Raw genomic sequence first — 19,850 nt, forward strand, 5'->3', positions numbered from 1 at the left:
TTTTATTTACTCTGTTTCAGCTTTTTTATGCTCTTTAACCATGTTGTTATTAATTTCAACATTTTTATATATTTTTGCGTAAGGATTCGAATCGTCATGGACTGCGATTCTATATCAATTGAAGTTGAATACTTTTATGAAATGTCATTGGATTATTAGAAATGATCAAACTACTGATATCATATCGATTTCATCAAAGCTAGTTTGCTATATAATTCTCTCTCTCCCTCTCCCTCTCTCTCTCTCTCTCTCTCTCTATATATATATATATATATATATATATATATATATATATATATATATATATATTGGTTTATCCAATTAAGCTGATCACAATATTTAGTTGCGTATTATTGAAGTTGAATACCTTCCGAAGAGGCTTGGAATTGAGCATATCAAATTCAAGAAGCTATATCAAATTCTGAACTAAACTCTGTACGTAATACATGGACGTAGACACTTCTACTTCCTTCAGCTATAATAAGGGATGAATGCAAATATAAGTTTTCTTTATATTGTGTTGTAATAATACGATACAACAAGTAAGTTGCTAGTCCAAAATCATATAGACTGGAAGAATAACATTATCAATAAGTCAATAAAGTTTATTGTGATAAAGTTACAATATCAAAGTTACATCCACAACACAGTATATTATTGAGCGTATGGTCATCCGTATCCATACGTGCCTTTACTCATTAATTAACTTAACCCTATAGGCTGTTGTGTATTGTTGTATTTATAATGTTGTGTATGATCGTTTTTATAATGGTGTGTATTGTCGTATTTATAATGGACAACTGAATGTTAGGTGGGGCAGGTTTGTCTATTACTACACTTAATTATAATCGCCAGTAATAAGAATCGAAGCTGCAGTCACCAAAAGATGTTACTTTAAACTCAATGTTCTGCAATGTTTTTTAAATTATATTTTAGCAATGACTATACCTAGAAGTTTAAGTGTAAATTATGTAAACCTAAGCTTGCCTGATATTTATCTTGTGTATTCTCACTCTTATATGTTTTACTACTGATTTAATCTAATAATAATATATTTCTTTTATAATTAATTCTATACAAAGATTAGAGAGAGTAGGGGGGATTTTCATTACTATTTAATTTTGTATTTTAAACAGCAACTTAAAATCAAAATCAGATATGATAGAAACCGAGTAATCCCGCTCAGCGTTTAGTCGTAGGTGGATACACGCCACAAGTTTGTGTCCATTCACACCAAACAGGCTCGAGTACGTGTTCCCTGCCTAGACATGGCATACGCCGATTACAAAGGTAAGTCAATCCCATCATGATCGACCAGTCCCTAAGCTAGTTGGTATGACTGAATCGCACGTCCCTACCGTTCATTTTCAGGTGTTAGAATCCCTCCAAGAAGCCCAGACCCAACAATGTATTTTTTGACCCTGTAAAACACCACGATACACATCCTGGACGTCACCGAACATCACCCATTTGTTTTGTTCTTCGAATGCCCACTCCCACTTAGGAAATGACTCCCCTATTTCGATCGAGATTCGGGAAACAGGAAGTTTTTCGGAAATTAGATTAGGAAGCGAGGGTCTTCCGTTAACACGGCATCATTTGCATTTTATTTGTTTCCTTTGTTTTTATTACTGCTATTTTTTCTTTATTTAAGGCTATCATTCCTTCTTCAAATCGTCCTCATACATCAAACACATCACAAACTCATTTTTCCAGATATCATATATATATATATATATATATATATATATATATACGGGTATATGTATGTATATATATGCATATATATGATATTATATGCATATATATATATGTGTATATGTATATATATATACATATATATATATATAAATATATATATGTATATATGCATATATATATATATATATGTATATATACATATATATAAATATATATCTATATGTATATATATAAATAAACATATGTATGTATATATGCTTATATATATAAATATATATGTATGTATATACATATATATAAATATATATGTATGTATATGTACATATATATATATAAATATATGTATGTATATGTACATATAATATATATATAAATATATATGTATGTATATGTACATATATATATTAATATATATGTATGTATATGTACATATATATGTACATGTATAAATAAATATATACAAATACATATGTATTTATATATACATATATACATAAATATATATATATACATGTATATATACATATATATAAATCGGTATATATATGTATGTATATATACACATATATTTATATATAAATATATATATATGTATATATACGTATATATAGATATATATACATATATATATATAAATATATATATGTATATATACATATATATATACGCATGTATATATACACATATATAATATATATATATATGTATGCATACATATATAAATATAAATATATATATATGTATATATGCATATATATATATAAATATATATATGTATGTATACACATATACATATATATAAATATATATATGTATGTATACACATATACATATATATAAATAAGTATATATATGTATATATATACATATATATATATATATATATAAAGTATATATATGTATATATACACATATATTTAAAGATATATATATATATGTATATATATACATATACATATATATATAAATATATATGTATGTACACACATATACATATATAAATACATATATGTACCTATACATATATATAGCTATATATGTATATATACATATATATAAATAAGTATATATATGTATATATACATACATATATAAAAATATATATACATATATATATATATGTGTGTGTTTGCATATATACACTAGCAATGGGTGGCCGGCGTTGCGCAGCTGTTTTTAGGTGTATGCTGAGCAAAACAAAAAAAACGGTCAATTTTTTAAAACTTTGACCCCTATTATTACCTCATAACATTTATTGTTTAGGGATCTAGTAAAGTTATTAAGTTAGAGCCATGTCCAAATAATCTATATCTAAAATATCACGTGTTTAGACCCAAAATTCTAGGAGGAGTTTGGTAGAGTTCTCAAAGGTCAAATCGTTGAATATTGACCACTTAATCGCCAAATTTCTTTCGAAAACCTATTACATCGATTTTCAATAATCTCAGTAACCCGTATATCAAATTTCGAATCTGTAGGCTAAAAATTGACAAAGTTATAGCGTACGAAAATGTACACATACCCACAGACACACACAAACACTTTCACTTATATATATATAAACATAAACATCATATATATAAGGATAGTAGTACACCATATATATAACAAAAGACCATATATTTAAGGATAATATATAATAAAACACCATATATATATTTAAGGATAATAATAAAGAACTGTACGTTGCGAAAATTCCATCGCACTGCCTGTATTATTATCATCGAACTATCGCCTAATCGAATCAACACAATAATATTGGTTTGTGGCTATCAATGCATTTCAATATGAATCCCAAAGATATTTTTATTTAACACTGAAATGGATACTCGCTTATTTACTGAAGTGAAAGATAAACCCGGGGGAACTTTACCCAAAAATAAATCTATATTTTTTTGTGTGTATTGATATTCTTATTAACACCCCTTTTTTCTATTTATTTAAAAAGAAAATACATCTTTGTTATTTATGAGTCGTGGAATTGCATTCATCTACAAAAGATCTAGTTAATGTGCATATGTTTTTATCGTTTTTAATTAATTCCCTATTAGTTTTTTTTCGGTTCTCTTATTACATTATCATCTTTATTTAACTATTACATGTAATTATATTCATACAGATATTCTATATGATTTATATTTGCGTAATATTTGCGTAGAAAATGAAGAACATCAGATTTACTGTTTGTGTTTATCATGTGTAAGTCAGCGGGCTTGGTGACCATACCAACGTGCCGAAGACAAGGACGGTAGTGAACGTGTGTTGGTGTGCATGTGTGCGCGTGTGCTGGAAATTATAGTAGTACTAATAGCGTTTGTTTTCGTGTTGTGTGTACGTGTGTGCAGCTAACACCAGAGTTTGTGTATGTGTGCGCGTGTGTGCGCGTGTGATGGGAATGGAGGACAGCGTTTGTTTTCGTGTTGTGTTTATATTATGCATATTGTTTCGTATCTTAAGGAATAAAAAGGCAGGCAGTATTTAATAAAGTGGGAATATATTAATAATAATGAGAATCTTACTAATATAAATAAGGGAAGTAAGTAATTTGAACAACAAAGGAAGCATGTTAGTAAATGGAAGTGTGTGTCGTAATGTTAGACGATAACGGCAGTGAGGATGGTGTAGGTGTAATGGCGGACGTGGTGTCGGAGGTTGGATTGTGAGGCATGTGTAAGTTTCGTAATTTCGTAATTTGTAAATGGCAAGTTAGGGAAAAAATAGACCCCCCAAGATGGAAAATAAATAAGGCACAATATTTTATGGTAAATTAAGAACGTAGGAACCATATTTTTTAGGAGTTGTGATTATTGGATTAACCAATCAGAAATCGTCTGTGGCACACACACCTCTGTTTTAATAGATAGTTAGAAGATATATATGTATATAAATATATATATATATATATCTATTACATATACATATATATACATTAATATATATATATATAAGAATATATATACATATATATAAATATATATAGATATTTATGTATATATACATATATATAAATATATATATACACATAAATAAAAAAAAAATATATATATACATATATATACATATATATGTATGTATACATATAAATGTATATGTATGTATATATACATATATATATGTATATATATATGTATATGTACATATATATGTATATGTACACATATATACATATATATACATATATGATGATTGCAACGTCTTGTCGGACGAGGTCCACTCCCTCAGACACTTAAAGTTCATGAGGCCAAATATGACTTTCATCGCCACAGGACAATTTTAATAGACAAATGCCTGAGGGAGTACCTATACACAGATGATGTTACAGAGTCTTAGCTTTGTAAGACAGCTTAGTCTCTCCCTCTGTTCAAAATGTGGAGATCCGGCAACAAGCTAGAGCAAGATAGCCAGCAACAAGTTAAACTGCAGACAAGCTTAATTCAGGTACTGGTCTAAACCTTTAGGGTTTTTAATCAGAGATGTGCTTCTCCTAGAAGGTTGCCTTCACCACAGTGTACGGGACCCCTCTCGACCCCAACACACACAAACATACACACAAAAACATACTGTGCTAGTTGTCCCTAGCCCCCGAAAAAGGGTTCCTTCGTCCTTTAGTAGGTCTTGTTTTAAATCCGTCAGGCAGACTAGCCACCTTCCTCATAAAACAAGTTTGGCGAAAGAACCAGTTTAGTCGCCGGTGACCGGACCTGAGGCATGTAGTACTGGGTTACATAGTACCAGTAGCATATGACATGAGCTGACACGGGTGATGTATACATACATATATATGTATATATATATATATATATATATGACCTGAAATAGGTCATATATGCATATATATACATAGATATATATGCATACATATATATACATGCATATATATGCATATATATACATATATATATATGCATATATATGCATATATATGCATACATATACATATATATACATATATATGCATATATATACATACATATACATATATATACATATATATGGATACATATACATATATATAAATATATATATTCATATATAAACATCTATATACATATATATATGCATACATATACATATATATACATATATATATGAATATATATATACATATATACACGTATATACGTATATATACACATATATACACATACATTTACATATATACACATATATATACACATATATATATATACATATACATATATATACATATATATGCATATATATACATATATATATACACAGATATACACATATATATGTACACATACATACATATATATATACAAATACATATATATACATAAAAATACACATGTATACATTTATATACACATATATCGATATATATACATATATACACATATATACATATATATACACGCATATATACATATATAAACATATATAGGAATATATACACATATATACACATATATACATATAAAAACATATATACATATACAAATATATCCATATATACACATATATATACATATATACACATATACATATATATACATATATATACGTATATACACATATGCATATATATACACATATATATGCATCTATATATGTATATACACATATATACATATATACATACATATAAACATATATATACATAATTATATACACATATATATGCATATATATGTACATATATATACATGTATACACATATATACATATATACATACATATAAACATATATATACATCTTTATATACATATATACACATATATGTACATATGTATATACATGTATATACATATATATACATATATATACGTATATATACACATATTTTTACATATATATACGTATATACACATATATATACATATATATACGTATATATACACATATGTATACATATATATACATGTATATACATATATATACATATATATACGTATACATACACATATTTTTACATATATATACGTATATATACATATATATACATATATATACGTATATATACACATATGTATACATATATATATACGTATATATACACATATATATATATATGCATATGTATATACATATATACATGCATATATACATACATATAAATACATACATGCATATATACATATATTCATATATATACAAACATATATATACATGTATACACAAACATATATATATACATATATACACAAACATATATATACGTATATACATACATATATATACGTATATACATATATATATATACGTATATACATACACATATATACATATATATACTTATATACATACATATATATACGTATATACATACATGTATATACGTATATACATACATATATATACATATATGCATACATATATATACATATATATACATATATACATACATATACGTATATACATATATATATACATATATACATACATATATATACATATATACATACATATATACATATATACCTACATATGTATACATACATATATACATATATGCATACATATATATACATATATTTATACATATATATATACATATATACGTACATGTATATACATATAACATGTATACATATATATATCTGTACATAATTACATGCACATATATACATTTATATACATATATATACATACATATATATATAAAGATATTTACATATATATACATATATACATACATATATACATATATATATACATATATACATACATATGTATACATATAGAAATACATATCTATACATATTGAAATACATATCTATACATATTGAAATACATATATATACATGTACATACATATATATATATACATATATATACATATATATACGCATATATATACATATACACATATATGTATACATATATATACATATATATACATATACACATATTTGTATACATATATATACACACATATATATATATACATATATATCTACATACACTTATATATACATATATATATATACATACACATATATATACATATATATATATACATACACATGTATATACATATATATACACATATATATACATATACACATATATGTATACATATATACACATATATCTGTACATATGTATATACATATATACACATATATATATACGTAGATATATAAATTACCGTTCACATACACCTTACAGAATAAACTAGAACCCAGAATTAGAAAGAATCGAGTAATTGCATATATATACATATATATAATCATATATATAGATATATAATCATATATATATATATATAGATATATAATTATATATATATACATATATAGCCATATATATAAATATACATATATAAGCATACATATATGTGTATACATATATAAGCATTTATATATATGCATAAGCATTTATATACATATATAATCATATATATACATATATAGTAATATATATACATATATAGTAATATATATACATATATGATCATATAGATGCATATATTTTCATATATATACATATATAATCATATATATACATGTACAATCATATATATACATACATATATAATCATATATATACATACATATATAATCATATATATACATATATATATACATATATATGTACATGTATATACATATATATACACATATATATACATATATATACACATATAGATATACATATATATACATATATATATACATATATATATATATATATATATATATATATATATATATACATCCGCCCACCTCACTAGTAAAACATTCCCATGTGACAAGGAGAAATGTATATATAAGTAAATTAAAAACAATCTTTACATTTCATTCTACAATATGCCTGAGGATGATAGAAGTACTTCTGTCGAAAGCGCTGGCGATTATGGATCCAACATTTACAATTCCGAGAAGGACATATATATATATTAGAATTGTTAATATTGTATATATGTTATTTTCATCTCGTGTGGTGAGATACTAAGTAGCTTAAGTTCATAGCGCGAATGCGGTATTGTGGAGATTGCAACTTGTTTTAGGGAATAGACCCAGGGGGCAACCCTTAAGACCTTTTTCCCCATTCTGCCTAATCATCAACCTGTCACACTTTTGTTATATAATACTTGCCCGTCAAAGGTTACATATCTAAGAAAATGTAATTCAATTTAAGTGATAAATAAACGATTTTATACTAAGACAACTTCTCAATAATCATTCTTCTTTCCGGTTTCTATTTTTCATAGAGATTTAGCCTCCTGTTCGCAATAAAGAATTCCAAGTTTAACTATAGATTTTTCAAGTCGAAAATATGCAGATGCAAATTGGTACCTGATATAGTTTAAAACGTTGTTAATATAAAACCTAAGGTGAAAGTAGTTTTCAGAATTATCCATATAAGTCACATCATCAAATTTTGTCACGAATTAATGAAAACTGATATTACAATTTTTATAGCCATTTAATAATCATATTAGTCAATTAATATCTTTATCGTTAAGAATTTTATAGAATACAAATATTGATAGTAAACAATTAAAACTGGCTTTCTTGGAAACTTTGAAAGAAGCAAAACGTACTAAATAACTTGATAGTTCGTAGTGCCCTTGTCTTTAATTACCGTAGTACAAACACTTTTAAAGAAAGTGATTTTTTCCAAAAAAAAATAGCATGACTCTGATTTCTCTTTTTGCGATTTCGATTTTGTTTTTATATTAAAAATCGGTATTTTACATAATAACTTCTTTGGCGGTAATCGAATACTAAACAATTGAAATGTACGTTTCATTTTTTATGTGATGAATATTTGAATATTTGTCTAAGTGAGTTATAATCGAGTAGAATTTGAAGAAATTATATTTAAATAAGTCGTATTTCGATGATCCGGTTTAGTTCGGCTGTGATGAAAATGTAATGATAAAAGAGTGGCATACAAACTACAGTTTTAGCAGAAAAAAGTGTTTGGAAATATAGAATAAAATTTTAAGCCTATGGGTAAATTTTACACACTCATTTCCTTTTGTGTTATATTAAATAAATTTTTCATAAGTAAATACGCTGCCGAAGCAAAATAAAAAAAAAATATAGAAAAATATACATAATTTCTAACGGTCATAGCGTTTATCTATTAGCCCTGTGTGTAGAACTTTCAAGTGGACGCATTGCGGTTTTACTTCCAGTCACTGCATCAGATTTATATATTTAAATTCATCCCCTGTTCTGTTTTGGAGAGAAAATAGACATAAATCGCTGATATTTTTGAACGATGCATCCATTCCGTTTAAAATAATGGTTTCAGTATGGCGGGCAGACTGACTCAATCTCTATTATTGAAAATAAAGAAATATCGTTTATAAAAGGTGTATCAACCCAATATATTATAAGGTGTTAATATAATTTGCATTTATCAATTAGGTTACACTTGAAGAATAGTCGGTAATATATAGTTTCTCATCGCCAAAATATTTTATCAATTTACCTACCATAAAATGGAATGCCCCTTGTTGGATCAGAGTCACTGAATGTCCTTTTTTTATTTTTCACATATTATATTTACAAGTACAAAACCGGACGAAAACTAAACATTTACGTAACTGCAAAAGAATTCGAACTGTCATTTTAGTGCTCAACAAATTTCAACAATAGTTACCTCTTGCTTTATACTTTCTTTCTAAGAATGCAATGCGTCATATATCAAGAGCATATCTTTATTCAGTCCATGTGCTCCGTTATACCAACTAAAGACGCCTCAAAAATTTCTGAAAAAAATTACTTATAGGTTGTCGGGCATGCTGTAAACGAATACCACAGATTGTCGCAGAAAATAGTTTTGGATATAGAAATATCTGTTCTGCAATGTAATTTATGTGCTAATGCACTTACTGGTCCGCGCTATTTTTAAATCGTATTTTCAATTTTAAAGTTGTTTTTTTTTTTTTAAATTATTATTATTATTCAATTGTAAGGTTAAAGTACAAAATAGGTGCAAAACGCCCCCTCCTCATGTAAAGAATGGCTTTTTTTTAAGTAATAACGTTATTTCAGCACGGATCAATAAGTGCATGGGTATCGTAATTTCTAGTACTTTGGATTGACTGCTATCTTTGTTTCAATAAAATGGTTCAGTCAGCATGGACAGACAAACTGTGAAGTTAAGTTTAGAAAATGCAATCATTTTTTTTTTTTGTAAACGTAATTTCTAGCTAATTCCACGAAAAATTTATTTGATCGATTTTTGTTAATTCTTCAATGTGCACTTGTTGTCCAACCTGATTATTCCCGAAGCCATTCTTAACACGGAGAGGTTTAAAATAAAAATATGCCTTTTGGAATAAATACCGCAACCTCCCCATGTTATGAACGGCTTTCGGAATTGCGCTGAAAAAATTGTTTACCGCCTGTTCAAACATGCCTGTAGGAGATTTATATGTCAAAATACTTGTCTGAGCTAATTTTCGTGCGTTTTTCCTTTCTAGGATACCTGAACATCTAAAAAGGTTGCCAATTTATCGAAAAATATTGAGACCTCTTCAGTTGGCATAACGGAGGAGATTGCCCCATTATACTCTTACCTTAACGGTAATTGGTATTTACCGTTAAATTGATTTTTTTTAACGTTTACAAGTATGCTGAAAAAAAAGTCACATTTCAATTTGTAGGAGGCAGTTATTTTTGTAGATATTAAGACCTTTATTATTCAATGTAATTCCTTATGTTTTCACTAGCGGCTAGGTTTTTGTTAAATGAAAAATCTTACAAAAAACCCTCTTTTCCCCACGTTTACTCACAATGGCGACGACCACCGAAATTCATTAAGCATTACATTGTAAAAAAATGGTTTAATATATTTAAAACGTTGTCCTGCTTAAATATGAATGCGAGAATTGTTTTCAGCAGACCTGAAAACCTATAATATTCATTTCCAAAGACAGTGTTGACTTGTTAAAGTAGATACTTATCAATTTAAATTAAATTGCAACAACTTCCTAACAAATTAAAATAGGTCTTACACATACGTAATTGGATTTTGTTCTGGATGTTTTACTTGTCATTATTATTAATAGAGTGAAACCATCGGTGAAAGTACATCGGAGCCCCCGCCCTCCCGAATATTTCCCTTAAAAAGTTGGGTTTTTTTTTGCCATTTCTGTTTAGATGTGTATTCGGGTCTGCTGGGAACAAATAAATTTTACATTCTCACATACGAGAATAATGTACAATAGCACCGTAAAAATCCACTATTTTCTATAGCAACTTTTGTGCAATGGCCGCCATCTTTTTTATTCTCATTTTTTTTATACAAAGAAAATAATGGTTATGGTGCATTTTCTTTTTCTAAACTAGCAAAAAAAAGTTAGGGAAGTTTTTTTTTTTTTTTTTTTTTTTTTTTTTGTAAAACGTGCAAAGAACGCTCGGTCTTTCAGATGTTTTAAAAATGGAACTAAAATTAAAATTTAGTTGGGTTTTAAGTCCAACTCGCCGTTTACATTCGACATATCAATTTTTTTAGTTTTGTTGGTATGCTGACAAGGTTGTGGGTGTTTTTCGAAAGCCGTTCTTAACATGAAGAGGTCGCGTGTCTATTCCGTCTGCAATAATGCAATTTTCTAATACACAAAATTAAAACAAATGGCGGTCAGACATAACTATACCTGTAAACACTGACTAGTGGATGTTTTACTCTTGTAAATAATTCTTGTCAGTGACAAAATAAATTGATATTTGTTCGCAGCAGACCCGAATCCACCTGTAAACGGTTAAATAGCAATAAAAAATCAATTTCTTAAAGGTAAGTCCCCCAGTTCACTTTCACCCAAAATTCTATAATAAAGCCAACAATTTGAAACTGTTAAAATTTTAAATTTATTAATATTAAAAATTCTATGCCAAAACACTTGAAATTTGCACACTACTCAGTTTCCAGGTGTACTAATATGGTGTACACTACAAGTTTTATATATAAGCTTAATGTTATAGCATTTGTAAGTTCAATATTTACGCTATGTTATCTGGTTAACAAGTGCTTGCCGTTGTAACTTTTAATTTAGATGAACATATTTTGGCTTAAACAAACATTTCTTGATCAGAATAAGCACAATCAGAATCAACACAAGTCTATTTATGCCATTAATGTAAAATTCGTGAGTCCTAGTAACTATGAATTCGCCGGAGGCGATTTTGACATCGCTGAGCTACGTCTTATTGAGGAATTAGTTCTGGAACTGTTGTGCGTGTATTGCCTAAAACTAAACCTTTTAATTTATAGTTGTGAACATGTGATGGCCGACCACTACGCTTATTTTTTCTTTAAGACACTCTTCGCTGCCATGAAATTTCCTAAACCATCATTGTGCTATGCCTTCTATAGTGGTCTCTGGGACAAACGCTTAATGGATATTGCAAGCTGTTTCAGCAACTTTTCGACCTTGGTTAAATTGAAATAAGAAAATTGTGCGAATTTGCCTTTTTTTTCCATTGTGTATTAAACATTCGGAAAATACATTGGTTTAAAACGATTGTATTTTAAGATTAGAGCGAAAAAATGCTCTATACAATGATATAAAGTTAATGTATTATGAACAAGACTTGTTTGAAAATATATTTGAAATCAAAATTAAATTTCCAGAAGACCCTTGTCGATCTAACATTTATGGGTTTCCTAGATAAAAATACATCGTTAAGAAAACTCCTTTTTCATCGTGTTAATATTAGATTTCTAAATGTGAACATTCTTTTAGCACTGTACGTCCGTTTACTGTCGAAGTAAATTTTTGTTTGATTAAAATTTTAAATACCAAGGTATTAAATTTACAGACATAACGATAACGTCAACGATGGTTGATAACTTGTTTATTCTTTAAACTATTTAATACATTTAAAGCACATATTTGTGGGGGTGTAAAGTTAAATACATCGTCTAATTAACTGTGAAATCAACATGGAGATTTTATAAACGCTAGCAATTGATGTCATCCAAAAAAAATGTCCTTATGGTGTATTGAATGCAAATATTGAGCCGGTCAATGAAATTGAATTGCTTCTATTTTGCAGGAACCTCTTTGTAAACTTATTTTAATCATTATCTTGCGCCATAATGATTTGAACTGCAGCACCATCTTATTTTTCCATTCAACTATTCACAACATCACTTTAGTCTTGTTCTGTAAACGCCAGCTCCTTATCAATTTTGCAGAAGCGCCAATATTTTCCATCTATAATGTTAGTTATTCATGATTAGTTTTAGGCTTACATTTTGAATGCATAGTATATTCTTATTAGATTCCTCGCGACTTTACGATCATAAACAGGTTCAGTCATTTCCCTTACTGACTCTTCCGTAATATGTAAAACTGATTCTATAAGAACTGAAACTGAGAAGTGCCAATCTTTTACAAGTACCAAATTAACTATATTTATTTTAGACGTAGGCCGCTATTGGCTCTTAAACATGTTTTGCCTTTCTGCCATATAACAAAATGTGTTGAATTTGAGTGTATGAAATAAAATCAAGTGTGTTGTGGTGCTATCAATTATTTTAGTATAATTACCTTTTCTTTTAAATTTAACTTAATTTCATCCCCTTTTTGTATAACTGTTCGCGTTTACTTGTTTAGTCATGTGTCAGTACATTTACGAGAGGTACATCCGGGATTTATTTATCCTATGCTGTAATAAGGACACACTCGGCCAATTTTTTTCCTTCGGAGTTTCCAGTAACATTGCTCAGATGTTACTGATTACTTGATCTGTCGAGATCAAATGGAAATCACGGAACAATTTGCCGAGACACGTATAATATAAACGGATAAATACATGAAAATTCCAATAAAAATAAACACAAACTTTTATATAATTTACAATTAGGCAATTTAATTATTCCTTGTGCAAATCTGGCATATGCATAGTAAAAAGTCACTCGATATTGCTCTCGCTTTGATGAGAAATGCTGTCGTTTTTTTACTCATTCAAACGCCATAATGCATTTTCCTTTTTACTGTACCTTTAGTATATAGTCTAATAGAAATCACCATTTAAAAAAACGGTTTATTATAGTTTACATTTCATTAAAATAAATTATACTGACTTAGTTTAAGAGATGGATATGCTAATTACATTCGTATCAATAATCGGCAAATCGATTTAATTTCAATGACTACTACATTTGACTTTGATCATTTTATCGATGTTCGTTTTTTTTATAACGTCACTTCCTCAAAATAGATCCAGAACAACTTGGAGGTAAGGGGATACAATAAATTCTCAAGGGTAGGTAGAGTTGTGCAGCAAGATTTGTTCACATTTACTGGAAATTCCAGTCTCGCATTTCGAGGTAAACCTGTTTGAGTACCGGATTTTTGGGATCTTTACAATATAGCTCTGTGATTTTGCTAATTGTAGGTGATATTAACGATGATGGGACACAAGGGTGTAGAGTCGCTGGAGCGCTTTCAATGAAAATAGTATGCAAGAGGTTTAGGTTTGGTTGACACTGCGGGATCTATTAGTGGGCAGTCCTTTATTTTAACTTGATCTAGAAGGTAGATGCACCAGCCCAAATGTGACAACAGTACTCCATGCATGGGTAAAACGAGCTACGTAAGATCTTACGATGGACTATTATGGAGCTATCCCCTCAGAGCTTACCTTTTTGCTTTTACTTTTAGGCGAGAGTCACTTACTAGCACGGTAGAGAAACCAATTTATCTGCAGCAGCCGTGGCAATGCTATCGATGTATTTATTTAAGGTGAGAGGTAATAACACATTTAAAATTAAAATGTAATAAATTGCATAGGACTAATCATGTGTAACTACTGTTTCTCGCAACATCATTGAAGTAAAGCAACAATAAGCTTGAGCAATACAAGATGGGTAAGAATTTGAAAATACAAGACCCTGTATAGGGTGGCAGAACAGCACTACCGTTAATGACAAAGTAAGGTGCTTACTTCCCCGCGCCAGTCTGTAAAAGACCTTTCGGCAACGTTTGGAAACCATCCGATCAAGCTAACGTGAAGTCATGAAGAATAGGTGAATTTGTAATACGGAAGAAATTAGGAACAATTTTGTTCGTGGCTTGGTATTTCGTTGTGCTGAGTACAAGATATGTATGCGTATTGTTCGGACCGAAAGAAACTGCAACACACTGTCTGCAAATGAAGCTATAGAAATACATTTAAAAGAAATCGAGAAGCAGCGTGAATGTAACTCTGGATGATGAGCAACAATGAATTCGTGAATGCCTCGAGGGAAAAATAAAGACTTAATGGCCGTCAATGCCTCGACCAAGAAGGACACAACATTAATGGATTAAGAAATGTGAAATACATATTCGTAGATATTTTTATCGAAAACTCTAAAAAAAATACATTTTACATAGCTTGCAATTCATAAAAATCTATATACCTGCTTTAAAAATTTAGGGTAGGGTGTACGACGTAAATATAGGATACATAGAGAAAAACGAAACTATTTGGAACGACATCCGTTGTCTTCTGCGAGATATATACATTTTCATCGAATATATGTATGTGTGTGTGTTTTAGACGAGGTTCAATACTAATTGCACCTGTAGGTAAAGAGTGAACGTAGATTATCAACGTCTTCTATTGATTAAATGTCATAAAAATATATTTGAGGTGATAAGTGAAGCATTGTAAACCAACACAAAACTTTTTTTTTGGTATTATTATACAAACACCGTGACAGCGTTAGGGTTAGGGTTTAGGGTTAGGGTTAATTCGCTGTCACGGTGTTTGTATAAATTTACTTTTTTTTTTTTTTTTTTTTTAATTATATTTTTATGGGAAGCTGGGTGTACTGAAAACGGACATTGTATTTAAATTTGGGACCAACAACTAGTTTTCCCGATACTCAAATTGTACTTTACCGCATGTTTCATGTAGTAATCTGACGCGGCGATCAGTTTGTATCTTGTTACATGGAAGAAATTCTTAGAAAGGGTGGGGGGTGATATGTATTTTTAATTAAACGTGTTATAATGATTAATTGGATGTTTTTAGTTTAATTTCGCACGCGGCACTACTGCTCACGCGTACAACGATGGCCACCACCTATAATTTAAATTACATTGCTAAGTATCTGGAAGACTACTTATTTGCGGAAACTTTAAATGCTTTCTCCGTATACAGCATCCGCGAAACCATATAAAAGTCGTCAGTTTAAAGGAAGATAGTGAGGAAACTAAGTAAATAAAAATATATATATTTTTTTTATTTATATTTTTATTGATAACTTTTGTTTCTTCAAAATGTATTACGTCAGTTCTGTTTTGTTTATGACCGCCGGGTTATATTTCTAGCTGAAACCTGCAGAAAACTATTTTTCAGTTTCGTGAAAACTAGTTGCTGGCTCTAATTATTAATGCGATAATCGTTTTCAGCACACCCGAAAACACCTAGAAATACTTTTTTAAGGCAGATTATGTGTTCGGATAATAGGCCACAATTATCAAGACTTACTACCTTCATAATACTCGAAGACACCTTTACAGTATTCGGAAACAATTTTCTATCACTGGAAATGTCACATAGAAATACACGTTAAAATGCCACGTAGTTTATTAAAAGTTTGTTTATATATGGAAACATCACACGCATTCAGACATATATAATTATTTAAGCATTAACATTGTTCTCTTCATATGTAACTTCTCGAGATTTTTTATAGCATATACATCAACTACTTTAAATGTAAAATAATATTTTGTCTGGTTTATATTATCCTACTATTAACTTGGTTTTAAAAACTCTTTACCGACAGATTTTAACACCTTTTCCTTGTCTACATTTTTAATTTTTAGTTAGTGTTTCAGTAAAAGGTGGTAATTAAAATATTCAAAATGTAATCGTATTTCAGAGGGGCAAAATAAGCATACATGCGTCCACGTAATAACTACTACTGTCACTGAATGTTTTTCTGTTTGAAAGACTTTATTTGGATAAACGCTATGGAATGGCTCTAGCTGGGTAAATGAAGCTGAATGAGGTCCTACGATAGAGTATTGCTGTCACAATTTGATGAGATCCGCTCCGAGCCTACCTTCTGCCTTGACGGAATAAAAATTATACTACAATCTTGGAAGATATAATTTTTCTTTTCATCACTCCTAAACGCATGTTTTATTAATACGACTGCCTATAAATGTATGATTTTTCTGCTGCAGCTTAGTATATCAACGGTCCTGTATGCACGTACATATATAACGCGCCTATAATTTTATTTAAATATTTTTGTGGCATACTCAAACTTTAAATTATGTCAGTTATTTCTTATGCATAAACAGTACGTAGCAGTTCTACTAGAGAAAAGCTGCAACTGTTTAAAATATAAAAATAAAACAGCGGGATAATCTTTCTTTCGAATTTTCTGTACTGGTATAATTAAGATAATCTTTCTAAAAATGTGACTCTAAATAGTAAATGCAACCTTTTTTCTGTTTTGTTTTTTTTTAATTTTTACGACTCGCGTTAGGTTTTAGTCGAAACCTTTTTTATGTAGCGAATACATGTTTAAATCAAGGATTTTTATATATAATTCGGTGCATATTTAGTATTGCTATTATGTTGGCAATTAAACGCAAAAAAAAAACACACACACAGCACAATCTGTATAATGTACCAGTCACGGAACGAAGATAAAATATTTAAGTAATTACATCAAGTAGATTTTTACTTCGAGAAAATCCAAATTTTACGACTAAGCTCATCGTAGTGTTTTCTTCGGCCATGATGAAATTCGTTGAAATAAATAGAAAACTCGATTAGAAGTGTTGAGATCAAAATCAGCCTTATGCTTTTTTATTTATTTATTTTTTCGTAGTAAAATCCCTAAAAATCGTAAAAAGCAAAGTACGTCCAAGGATGAAATACTGCTGCTATATCTGGGCGAGAGCTGCTAAAAATAGCCTATCCTGCCTTGACAGAGTACAAAATCGACTTCGTGGCTTAGTGGGAGATGCCCTTTTCTCTACCCTGCAACCTCTCTCCAACAGAAGAGACGTTGCGAGCCTGTCCTTGTTTTATCGTTATTTCCATGGCAAGTGCTCGTCTGAACTCCAATCTCTGGTCCCCCCCTCGCCAATCTTTCAGGAAAAACACCTATCTAGCTGAATCCACTGTGAAAAATTTCCCCCACTCTTTATCTGTATTCCATGAACAAAGCTTCTTTCTTAGAACTGCACGCCTGTGGAACTCTGTTCCGACTGCCTGCTTCCCACCTGACTACAACTTGGATGTCTTCAAGTCCAACGTTAACAAATTCCTAATGAACCGCCCCCTTAAGTAAACACTTTCAAATCTCTACATTAACGTACTGTACTTGCAATAACCCTTATCCCTGAGTGGCTTCCGGGCCTTCATAATTGGTGACCACCGTGTAAAAAAAAAAAAAAAAAAAAAAAAAATTATTTTATCCGTTTAAGCAAAAGACTATTTGAGGAATTTGCATAATTTTGTGGAGTATAGTATCTTCGTTTTGTAACGAGTACATAAAATATTTCACTCTTTTTAAGAGTAGATTGGAACTTTTTAAGCAAATTCCTATGACTTTCACGCCTTGTGGATACCTGAAAGTCCTTATTCGCAGAAGAAATTTTAGGAAAGTCGTATATATAAATAAAGAATTCGGCTGTATTTTTTTAATTTTTACAAATGTATTGAATTTGATAACTCAAGATGTGTTCGTGGAGAAAGCATCAGTGATCTAATTTACTAAAATAACAAAAAAATACTTAAAAATTCTACACTATACTCTCCTCGCTTAATAAACGCATTTTTAAATCTCATATTTGGTGTCATTTTGTACGTTTACTCAAATGAGACCCAAAAAATGTTATACACTGGGGTAAAAGCAGGAAATATAATTTTATACTGATTATGTTTTTACTAGCGGGGGTTGTGTAAAGTCCACAAGCGATTCGGTCATATATAATATATTGATGTTGGCATTCTGTAAATGTTAAGTGTAAATTGAGACACTATTATTTTAGTTTTTTGTTGTTGTTTGTTAAAACTGTAAAAGTATTTATCTAAGCTAGCACGAACGCCTGACTAAGCTCGGGCGTAAAGTACGCTTAAATATATTTTAATTCTTGCAGTTTCGTATATATTAATATATTCCATCAATTTATACATATATTAAATTTGCGATTTCAAAAAATAAAAAATATATCAATATTACTTGGGTACATTAGCTT

This window comes from Euprymna scolopes, chromosome 4 (genome assembly GCF_053919585.1).
Source record: "Euprymna scolopes isolate OS-2025 chromosome 4, ASM5391958v1, whole genome shotgun sequence".
Taxonomy (NCBI): Eukaryota; Metazoa; Mollusca; class Cephalopoda; order Sepiida; family Sepiolidae; genus Euprymna; species Euprymna scolopes.